Source organism: Oncorhynchus masou, chromosome 6 (assembly GCF_036934945.1).
Source record: "Oncorhynchus masou masou isolate Uvic2021 chromosome 6, UVic_Omas_1.1, whole genome shotgun sequence".
Taxonomy (NCBI): domain Eukaryota; kingdom Metazoa; phylum Chordata; class Actinopteri; order Salmoniformes; family Salmonidae; genus Oncorhynchus; species Oncorhynchus masou.
Window position 1 is genome coordinate 74,094,824 of NC_088217.1, and position 10,447 is coordinate 74,105,270.

The 10,447-nt window shown below is 42.1% G+C and overlaps 1 protein-coding gene across 1 annotated transcript in view; it reads right to left on the bottom strand.

Annotated features, from left to right (window-relative positions):
• The window catches only part of LOC135542594 (E3 ubiquitin-protein ligase Midline-1-like), a 35,532-nt gene extending 34,921 nt beyond the window's left edge, over window positions 1–611 (bottom strand). The window contains exon 1 of the mRNA XM_064969689.1: window positions 355–611. The gene's annotated coding sequence lies outside the window, so the exon portion shown is untranslated. The remainder of the gene's footprint in view (window positions 1–354) is intronic.
• Window positions 612–10,447: the final 9,836 nt, after the last annotated feature.

The window sequence follows — 10,447 nt, forward strand, 5'->3', positions numbered from 1 at the left end:
CACAAGAACACAGATGCTGAAGTAAAGTGTATCATACTAAAATTCTGATGATCAATAAGTTATATTGATACAGTAGCATATTCACTAAAGTAACTACCTCTCACAAGTGTATGGTGGTAGTCCCATCTGGAAATGTTGCCTACTTAACCTCATGGTCATACTATCATCAGCTCTATAACTGTGATCACGGTTAATGATGATTAGAACTCAGCTCTCTCTGTGATATCATCATCACTAGATGTAAAGAGCTTTGGAGAGAACTCCTGATGACCCCTGCTTTAAGTAACCAGAGACCCCACAGCCTCAGGGACCACACAACAACATTTCCACACAATCAATCACAGTCCACCTTACCTGCCACATGGTTAAAATCCCATTGTCCATCAACAAAGTGAAATAAGAGAGGAAGAAGAAATGAGAGAGCTGAACTGAGCTGCTGAACCGTCAGGTCAGAAGAGGCCCTTCATTCTCCGTTACAACAGACCAGCTGCAGCAGTAGTCGACCTGCTATACTCCAGTCCGACTGGGGGAACTTTGTGTCAGTGTACGTCTGTCTCTGGCTGTCACATCGCCTCTCGTGGCATATTTCCTCGCACCCTAAAGCCGCTCCTCTCCCCAGCCCAGTGAGAACACGCAGGCAGGAGGAGGGAATCTAGCTCACCGCTCCGCCTCCCCCTCCCCTTCCCCCTCCCCCTCCACTCTGTATTCAAATAGCTTAGTGGGCGGCCCTGCTTTAGATGAGCCAATCGGGAGGTACTGTAGCTAGAGCAGGGACAGCCCACGCTGTGCAGTCAGTTGGTACAGTACAGTATGCCTGTTGTGGGATTATGGCATCTTAAATGAAAATGTGTCGATTTATAATGGTTTATAATCTTCTCTCCTTCCTGGTATTGTCCCACTTATAATTTTCACGCTCGTTGCAATCTTGCCAAAGTTCTCTGTCTCTCTTCGTCTCTCTCTTGGTATCTCTCTCGGTATCTTGTTCTCTCTTTCTCGCTCTCTCTCTTTCTTTCTCTCTCTCTCTTTCTCTCTCTCTCTCTCTCAAACACACACATACATAATACACGCACACTAGCAAAAGTTCATTGTAGCATGTTTTTTTCTCTCTCCAAATGAAAGAAGGTTAGATTAAAGATTCTGTCCGCAGTCATTTACTTCTGGAGACATGTAGGGCGTTCGTTCTCCCTCAACTTCTACATGATATTGAGGGACTCACTCACTGACCTTATCTTGGGTAACATTCCCCATAGTCACTTGAAAAGTTCAAATCTGCCACCTCCCCTCTAGAATCTGTGCATTTCAAATGTTTGGAAGAAGAATGTAATATGCTTGTATTAGTCAGAAAGAGTTGAAGTTTAAGACCTTGGCTGAATGGAATGAATAAGGGCGCTGGGCTAGTTAAGCACCATGACCATGGCAGTGATTCTGACACTTATTTTTAGAGTTGGAACCAGATGAGTAAGGCACAGTTTAAAAATTGTACTTTTGAGAAAGACAAGAAAATCCATTTCCATCTAAGGTTAGTTTTAGACAAGAGTTGAGATCTTAACGGAAAAAGCTCTTGCAGTTCTTGCATCACACAATGTGATTCTGCAGTATATGTCAGCTAAGCACATTTGACGAAACATGATGTATAGTCTGCACAAATGTAGAAAAAAATATTGTACGTTTTAAGACAAAGACTATGTCGGAGGTTTGAGCAGGAGAGAGGTTTCTCTACCTTTGGGAAAAACACTACGCCAGAATAGCTTCAGTAAATAAGTGCCCATCTCCAGAGTACGCTGATATCCTCCATTTCCCTTAGAGTAAAAAGAAAATCAAACAAAAACCCAGTTCTCTGGGCAACCTTTGGAGAGCTGCTGCTGCTGCTGCTTTGGGATGTGCTGTTAGGTGGAGAGGCCTCTTCAGAAAGCACATGAATACCCACAGTACAGACTCTTTCTTTAATCAAGCCCACAATAGACCTCCAGTCACAGAGCCTGGCTGGAAAGCGCCCAGCTCACTGTAATAACACAATGCATGCCACTCAGCACACAGGCAGAGCTCAGCGTTCTTCAGCCTCCTCAGTGTTCAAGAGACTCTTATACAAGTCAAAAAGGTCATTTATTACAATGCCGCTCCTTGCGTCCTCCAATGTAAAGGATTCTATTCATTGATGCTGTGTTTCTATTCTTTTCTCTGTTCTTCCTGGAAGGACTGCAATCGAATTAGTAGAGGGAAGTAATATCATCAACCTACACAATGTCTGTGGAATCATTAGTGCAAAGTCATGGTGTACGAAGTAAAAATGCCAGCTCTTTCATCCGGAGTGGGCGATTATATTGGTTGAAACTGACAAACATGATTAGCACAAGCTGTGGTTTGGGGTTTCTCTATATTTCTTTCTCGGACGCGTTCTGGGAGCCGTGGTTTTAACATGGTGGAATGATTGGAATGTTCAGGAGATTGCCTCTTTTCTCTAAGTGAGCCCATTAAAGGGATAAGCCTGACCAGGGCTGTTACCAGATTATTTAGAGGGCACTGCCGCTATGGATAACACACACACACACACACACATTCCCTTCATATCATCATCTCTCATCTTTACCACTCACATCTATCTCGACTCCCTCCTGCAATGAACTGGTATGGTCTGACAGGGGAGCTCCTACACATGTTAGTGGTAGTTTAATAAAGCTGAGTGGAAATCTAAAGCTCTCTGTATAGCTTTGTTGACAAAGCACTCACAGAAAAGGGAGGGCACTTTAATACAAGTACGCGTCTGCCTCGGGGGCATCACGCTCTAAGGCGTCATGGCCTCCAGGCAAATCCCAAACACATTTCTTTACTTGGTGACTTTTGCCCCTTTAACTGAGTTCAGATGGGCCTTTAAAGAGCATTTTTTACTCTTTGTAGTGATATATACGGCCAGTGTTTGCATCTGGCATCTCAACACAGGCACCTAGAAAATGCTTTCCGGGATGGCCCAATATTTTTGATCTAATCACCAAGTTCCACAGGTATGCCTGGCTGCGTGATTCAACAAGACACAGAGAGAAAGAACATTTATCAGCTGAAAGGACCAGACATTCTCTTTTGTTGTGTTATGTTGTTCATGGACTTCCTCTGAGTCAGGCCGTGGTTGCTAGGCAATAACCAATAATTGGACACAAACTGAATGAAATGACCGCTCAGGGACGAATTAAGAGGTCAATAATGACTATAACAAGTGATGACTGCATTCTCCTTTCTGCCAGTGGATACGAACTAGCGAGATGAATGGAAATACAACATCAATATCTTTAGCATCATGAAGTTACGGTTCAGTAGACGCCCTGATGCTGAATCAAATCCAGCGGTGAACAGTGCATTGCACAGTGAAAACAGTTTGCAGTGATGCTGGAAGTGTTGGTAAACACACACACACACACACACACACACACACCTCGCCCGGCACTGAACTCAGCTGTCAGTCTCTGTCACACAAGGGAAGTCCAGTTCACACACACACACACACACACACACACACACACACACACACACACACACACACACACACACACACACACACACACACACACACACACACACACACACACACACACACACACGTGCGTGTGCACAGACAAACACACATATGGGTACAAGCATGCATGCACACACACACAAACATACACACTGGCATGTCACACAGCATCACCATTTGCTCACAATAGGAACAATATTCCAACGAGAACTCAAACTGTCAAACACGTCCTCTCTGCTCTCGCCATCACTGACACTAGCTAGACTCCGGCAAGGACATTTTGAGTGAAATAATGTTTTGGACCCTGTGATGGTGTGATGTGCTATAGTCCTCTGCATCCTCAATTCAGTGACATAAATACTGTATATGTTTCATGTATTTACTATGACTTACTATGATGACAGCAGAACTGTGATGTGCCAAACCCATTACGACAGCCAGCTAATCCTTTTTCAATACGCATCGTACGCAGACACTATTTGTCGAGTGCCCATGTAAGCTGTGACGCTTGAAGTTATTAGAGATGAAACGATTAAAAAGAGAAATGATATCTAATGAACGCATCACTCATATCCAGTGTGGGGGAGTGAGCACTGGGCGTTTGTTCAGCCAATCTGATATATACGATATAACATGGTTTATAAGACAGTTATTACACGTCTTATAATAATTTATAACATTGTTATAATGCCTTGAAAGAATAAGTCAAAGAGGACGAATATGGATGGGAGAAGACTAAGTTCCCAGGCGGGCTACCACCTGTACCATACGCCCTCGCTAGCAACATCACACACAAAAATATCCAGGTGTATAAAAATGCAAGTTCATGAATAAGTCATGAATAACTCAGTCACTCTAACCTCGCTGTTCCCCTAACAGTGGAGCTAGAAGTAATGCAGTGTGTAAAGTGACGGCCCGTTAGGGATAGACGTGATTTATCTCTCCTTCAAAACAGAGAGCAAGAGGTCTATACCCTCGGCTCGCTCAGAACTGGAATATCTCACTTCGCTCTTCGCTAATACGAAAGTTATGTATCATCTTTAGGCATCAAAGACAGAGAGATGGGAGAAACGGCAGAGAAATGCATAACGGGGCTAAGAGATGGAGGCGTAGGAACATTCATCAGAGTCATGCATTTTACATGAGCGGACATGGGGTAGCTATGGCAGAGGAATTAAAAATGGTGATGAGCAACCATTAGGTCGCGTGATCCATTGATACGCCCTCGAGCCAGGCTATAGTCGTGGATCCTATCAAAATCTCGAATGACTAATTTTCCTTAAATTCTGCATTCCAAAAGTTCTGAATAGGGTCGAAACTAAACAAAAAGTTCTAAGGATCTCAATGGGAAGTCAAACAAGTCACCTGGAATAGTTTTAACCCTGAAACAGTTAAGTCTGAAAGGTCTAATGCAGCCGTTTTATCTCAATATCAAATCAATATCAAACCTTACTGTGATATTTCTCATTAAAATGGTCAAAAAGAAACAAAAAAGGTTCTTAGCAAAGAGACATTTCTCAAGCAATAATTTAGCTAGGACTGTCTAGGAGTGGTCTGAGTAGGGAGGGGAACTCCCTTTTAATTGATCTAATCTCTTCGGGAAAAAAATTTTTTACATTTTTTTTTAAAAAAAATTAAAATTTTGTAAAAAAATTTAACATTTTTGTAAAAAATTTTCGGCTGTCCCCATAGGATAACACTTTGAATAACCCTTTTTGGTTCAAGGAACTCAAACGAGTTCTACCTGGAACCAAAAAGGGTTCTCCTATGGGGACAGCTGAAGAACCCTTTCAGAACCCTTTTTTCTAAGAGTGTGTAAACTAATTTACCGCCTGTTGATGTCGCCAGGCAGACCAAAACTCCATTCCACCAAAACAGGCTAAAATTTCCGGTGGTCTTTTCAAACAGCTCTTAAACTAAAAGGGTATTATCATAATGTTCATAATTTCACAGTATTACTCCAACCTCATAGTGTGGAAATATATATAAAATGCATTTTTGACTGCACTGGGCCTTTAACAGATTCTGACTCAGAAGAAAAGCAAACTAAGCACCTTATCTCTATTCTTTTTACATCGGAAAACTAAATCAATAAACCACCTACAGCATAGCCTTTGTCCAGCAAACGTTGCATTGTAAGCCTCTATCAAGACAGAATGTGATGTTTTGTTCTTGAAACGCGTTACAGAATTCACCATAGGCCACATACTGATTTCACATTACTTCCCTTGGCACACCGTGGCTTTGTTGTCTCACAACTTGTTATCCGCTAACAAAGAAAGATGCTTTCTGATTGGTGGACTTGCAATGCAACCTTGACACTTCCTCTCAGCGTGTGCTCATGCACGGGATGGATATCAAATTAGTCCAAATGGATTGTGTGGATGGAAAACAACATTGAGTGGTTGCTGCATCGAGCTGTGGAGACAACAGAGTGTGTCCATAGTCGATAGTGTGGAACGAGTGGTGTGAAAGCATCATCCAGTCAGCACAGTGTCACCCTCCCTGGACTAGATGTGTCACCCTCCCTGGACTAGATGTGTCACCCTCCCTGGACTAGATGTGTCACCCTCCCTGGACTAGATGTGTCACCCTCCCTGGACTAGATGTGTCACCCTCCCTGGACTAGATGTGTCACCCTCCCTGGACTAGATGTGTCACCCTCCATGGACTAGATGTGTCACCCTCCCTGGACTAGATGTGTCACCCTCCCTGGACTAGATTTGTCACACTCCCTGGACTAGATGTGTGTTAACATTACATTAAGTTGCACTTGTGATGGTCTTGTGACGTTTAGCAATAAGTGGATCTTCTACCGGTGTACTAATGCTGAAATACTGTATGCGTGAAGATCATCATTACCGCAATGTTGTTACTAGTGTAATTGCAGTGTTACTACACGGGTATAAGAGCAGCCTAGTGTATAGTGTTACCTGATTTTCATAAATATACCCTGTTAAGGTAACCTGTCCCATATGAATTCTAAATGGATTACTTTAGACTAATTGACCATTTATTTGACCATTAACTTTGGTGTTAGGCCCTTCAGGGAAATGATATATCTAATATGCCAGGACTGCCCACCAAAGCCCTTGCATTTAATAATACTGTCCCCTTTAGCCTGTTCTATCACAGTGGAGATTAGGGGAAATTGATAACAAAATTACATTTCCCCAGGACCAATAGTGGCCTCTCTGCATTAATGAGATTAAACACGGTTTAGCTGTGTGTACACACACCTTGCATTTCAATGTACTGTTATGGTCTCCCTCCATAGACTGGGTCAACTGGGTCCACAAACACAATGGATAATTACAGAGCACAGCAGATTTTCAGCAGCAAAAAGCAAGTAGAAGGTTATCTAAGATGATGTTTCAGTGCTCAAGTTCTGGTAAGACTAAATGTGTAACCTTGCTGCAGTTTCACCACAGTGGCAACATGAAACAGGGAAGTACATTGATTGTCTTCTTTCCTTTTAAAGTAAACATATGTTTTCGAAAGGCTAGGAGACAATCAACACTGCTCTTTCTGTCTCGCTTCTCCTCTCTATTATCCTGGGCTATCGTCTAGCCTACTGCAGCTTGAAAAACAATCTACTGCTCCATTGTATAAATGCAGTGCCATTGACTGGAAACATCATCCAATCGAATATCCAGTTAACGCCGACAGCTGTGTCCACAAACCCCATCTGCGCCTTTTGTCAATGCAACATTTTCTAAAATCATGTTGGCACAAAGCCTAAAATCAACCAGTTCAAATCAAGTGTGCACTTGAGAAACAATAACCATACAAGATGGCGTTAGGCCCTTGTAAGTCAACTCAGATACTCAGATTAGGCTAATACTGGTACTGTCTGAGGTCAATGATTTGCCCTGAACCTAAGTCAAGATATTCAAGACAAAATATATTTGCAGTTATCAGTTTCTGCTCTAAGGTCTCGCAGGTTATTTCTGCTATATATTGAAGGTGACAACTGTGTTATAGTCAACAAACCTCCACAGCAGCTTCATATCATGTCCCTGCATACCCAAAGACTGACATCGCACTTTCATTAGATAGTGATGTGAAACCGGTCTCAGGGTAAAGTCATTGACCATTTTGTTTGTGGCAGGATCATAGCTGGTTTAATAGCCATGACATTGAAGCTAAAGACAAGTTTGCACAACGCCATCCCAGAGGTAATTATACTACGACTGCATGTCCTCTGCTACTGTCCTCAGCATAGAGCTGGAAAAGGGTGGCCACTGCCTCATTCCCAAGCCTACAAACTTTAATGAGTAGGTGCGGGTGGAAGAATAGAACTAAATATCCACCCTCCACAACAGTAAATTGGATTTGCTTGGTTTTCTCTAGTCTGTCTTTGCCAAGAGGTACGTTCTAGTGTCATGTCTGGTCACACGGAACACAAACCACCCTTCACACAGTCCAGTAACCCCACAGTGTAGAAGAGAAAGGCCCTCACAAACAAACCACTTTTAGTTCTATTGAAAACTCCAGCATTCTTGACTCAAGTGGGAAACTGTGTGATGTGGAGGAGCCAGAGAATGGCTGCCAGACACTGGAAGCCACAGCAGGGGGAGAGGATAGATTTTCAGCAGGAATTTGGGAGACTGGCTGGCCATGAATAGATCTGAGACACTGCTGGTCGCCCATGCCAAGGCCTTGCTTGGAAACGGTGGTGTTTCTACCATGGCAACAAGGGAGTTGGTTTATTAAAACCGGACCACAGTAATTAGACTAAATAGGGACAGTCCCTCTTTAGTCTAATTACTGTGGTCCGATGTGAACTCGCTTTTGCCTTGTTGACAACTGCGAACCAGTGTGGTATCTTCCCTTGTAGGCTTTGACTAACAACATATAGCAGTCTATGTAAAGGAATATCTGTATCATTTATATAACTAATAGGTCAGCTTGGGTACAGAGGTTAAATATCACCATGTTGTCATTTTAAAGAGACCATGATGTTTTTTGAACTGATTCTGATCCAACCAAGGTAATATGAATACATTCTCCATTTTGTTTTTACTGTTTGGGGGATGGCCATGACTTGCTGATGGAATTTATTTGGCAAGTAAACAAAGACAAAGCCTTTGTATAACAGCATCACTTTCTCTGTGTTTCTATGTTAACGGTCTCAGCAGTGTGACCAACCACAGCTCTGTTCCATGCCTCAGGTCCAGAACTGTCACTCCCTGACTTTGTCACGACTGCCTAAACTCTGTGTGTCAACTAGAATCAGGAATTTTCTGAAGCGAGGGGCAGACTGAAAGCTATTCAAATCTATAAATACAAATGTAGAATTTTAATTTGAGTCAGTTTGCTACAGTAGGAAATTATTCCTGCAGCAACAGGAAATGTCAATTATCATGTAGATTACAAGTAATGGATGTTTTTGTAGGGGTTGATACATTTGCCATTAGGGCAAATCAAGTTTGAAATTTTAAAGTGGAAATTGCTAACTTTAGAAGCCATTTTAAACCTTGAATACACTACAAGTTAGAATTTTCTGCTATGCAGGAAGATTCTCAGCAACAAAACAGCGATCAAATTAAGATCCTACATCTATATGTCTGAGCCCAAGCAGTCCCATTTCACAGTTTCTCTCAGAGGACAAACATTAGCTCGAGGTCAACTGAGAAGTCTGAATAAGAAAGTACATCTTTTCACAAGTAAATAAAAAGTTCCGGACAGCTATCCTACTTTTCATAGGTTTCCAAAGAGCATATTACCTTCCCTGACCTTAAAGTGTTAAGAAATATTTCAGAATGTATCTTATCACTCCCTTGGGACTAGCTGATGGTGTTATACGTTTAGATGAGGGGGTGGAAGGAGGAAGCAGGCCCCTGCACCAATACACTTATCTTGTCATCCAATATTTATGTTAGGACACATTCTGCCATGCTATAACAATGGGCCCCGGACAGAACCGTGTGAAAGTAGAGAGCAGCCACACAGAAAAACAACCAATAATGAATATTAAAACTTAGGTTGTGGCCACCAATTCGTACTCCTTATTTGATGTGCACTCTCTACACCAAGCATGTGTATTATTGATATTTATAAACTGGGTGGGTCTAGCCCTGCTCTAATTACAGTGGTAACCAGTTTATAATAGCAATAAGGCACCTCTGGGTTTTGTGGTATATGGCCAATATACCATGGCTAAGGGCTGTATCCAGGCGCCCATAAGAACGCGGGCTGTACGCTAAGGGCTGTATCCAGGCGCCCATGAAACTCACTTCAAATGTCCTTGAGTTGCACTGAATTGAAATACTCGATAAAAGCATCCTGCATATAATGACATGTCACGTCCTGACCTTAGTTCCTTTTGTATGTTTGGGCATTCTATGTTTTGTGCTTGTGTTTATATTTCTGTGTTTGTCCTAGTATGGTTCTCAATCAGAGGCAGGTGTCGTTCGTTGTCCCTGATTGAGAATCATACTTAGGTGGCCTGTTTTCCCACTCTTGTTTGTGGGTGGTTATTTTCTTTTTAGTGTATGTCACCTTACAGAACTGTTTCGTTTCATTCTCTTTGTTATTTTGTTTAGTGTTCTGAGTTTAAATAAATATGAACATGGACACTTACGACGCTGCGCATTGGTCCGATATTTCATACTCGTCGTCAGACGACGAAGACAACCGTTACATGTCAACCACGTGGAAAAGGGTCACGGTGACATTTATGATTCATTTGTAGTTCTATGTGGAATTTACAATTAGGCATTGATGAATACATTCTCCTGGGAGTTTCAAAGTGCTTCACCCCAAAAGGAAAAATCTCCCCAAACAACTAATTCCTATAATTTATAGTGTTAAATAACACTAACACGTTTTCTCTTTATAATACAGTTGGTAGCAACATGAAAATCGTGGAAATTTGTTCCAGATCAAGTTGGCTACAAAATCCACAATGTGATACTCTCTCTATGGGCTGGCCTGCAA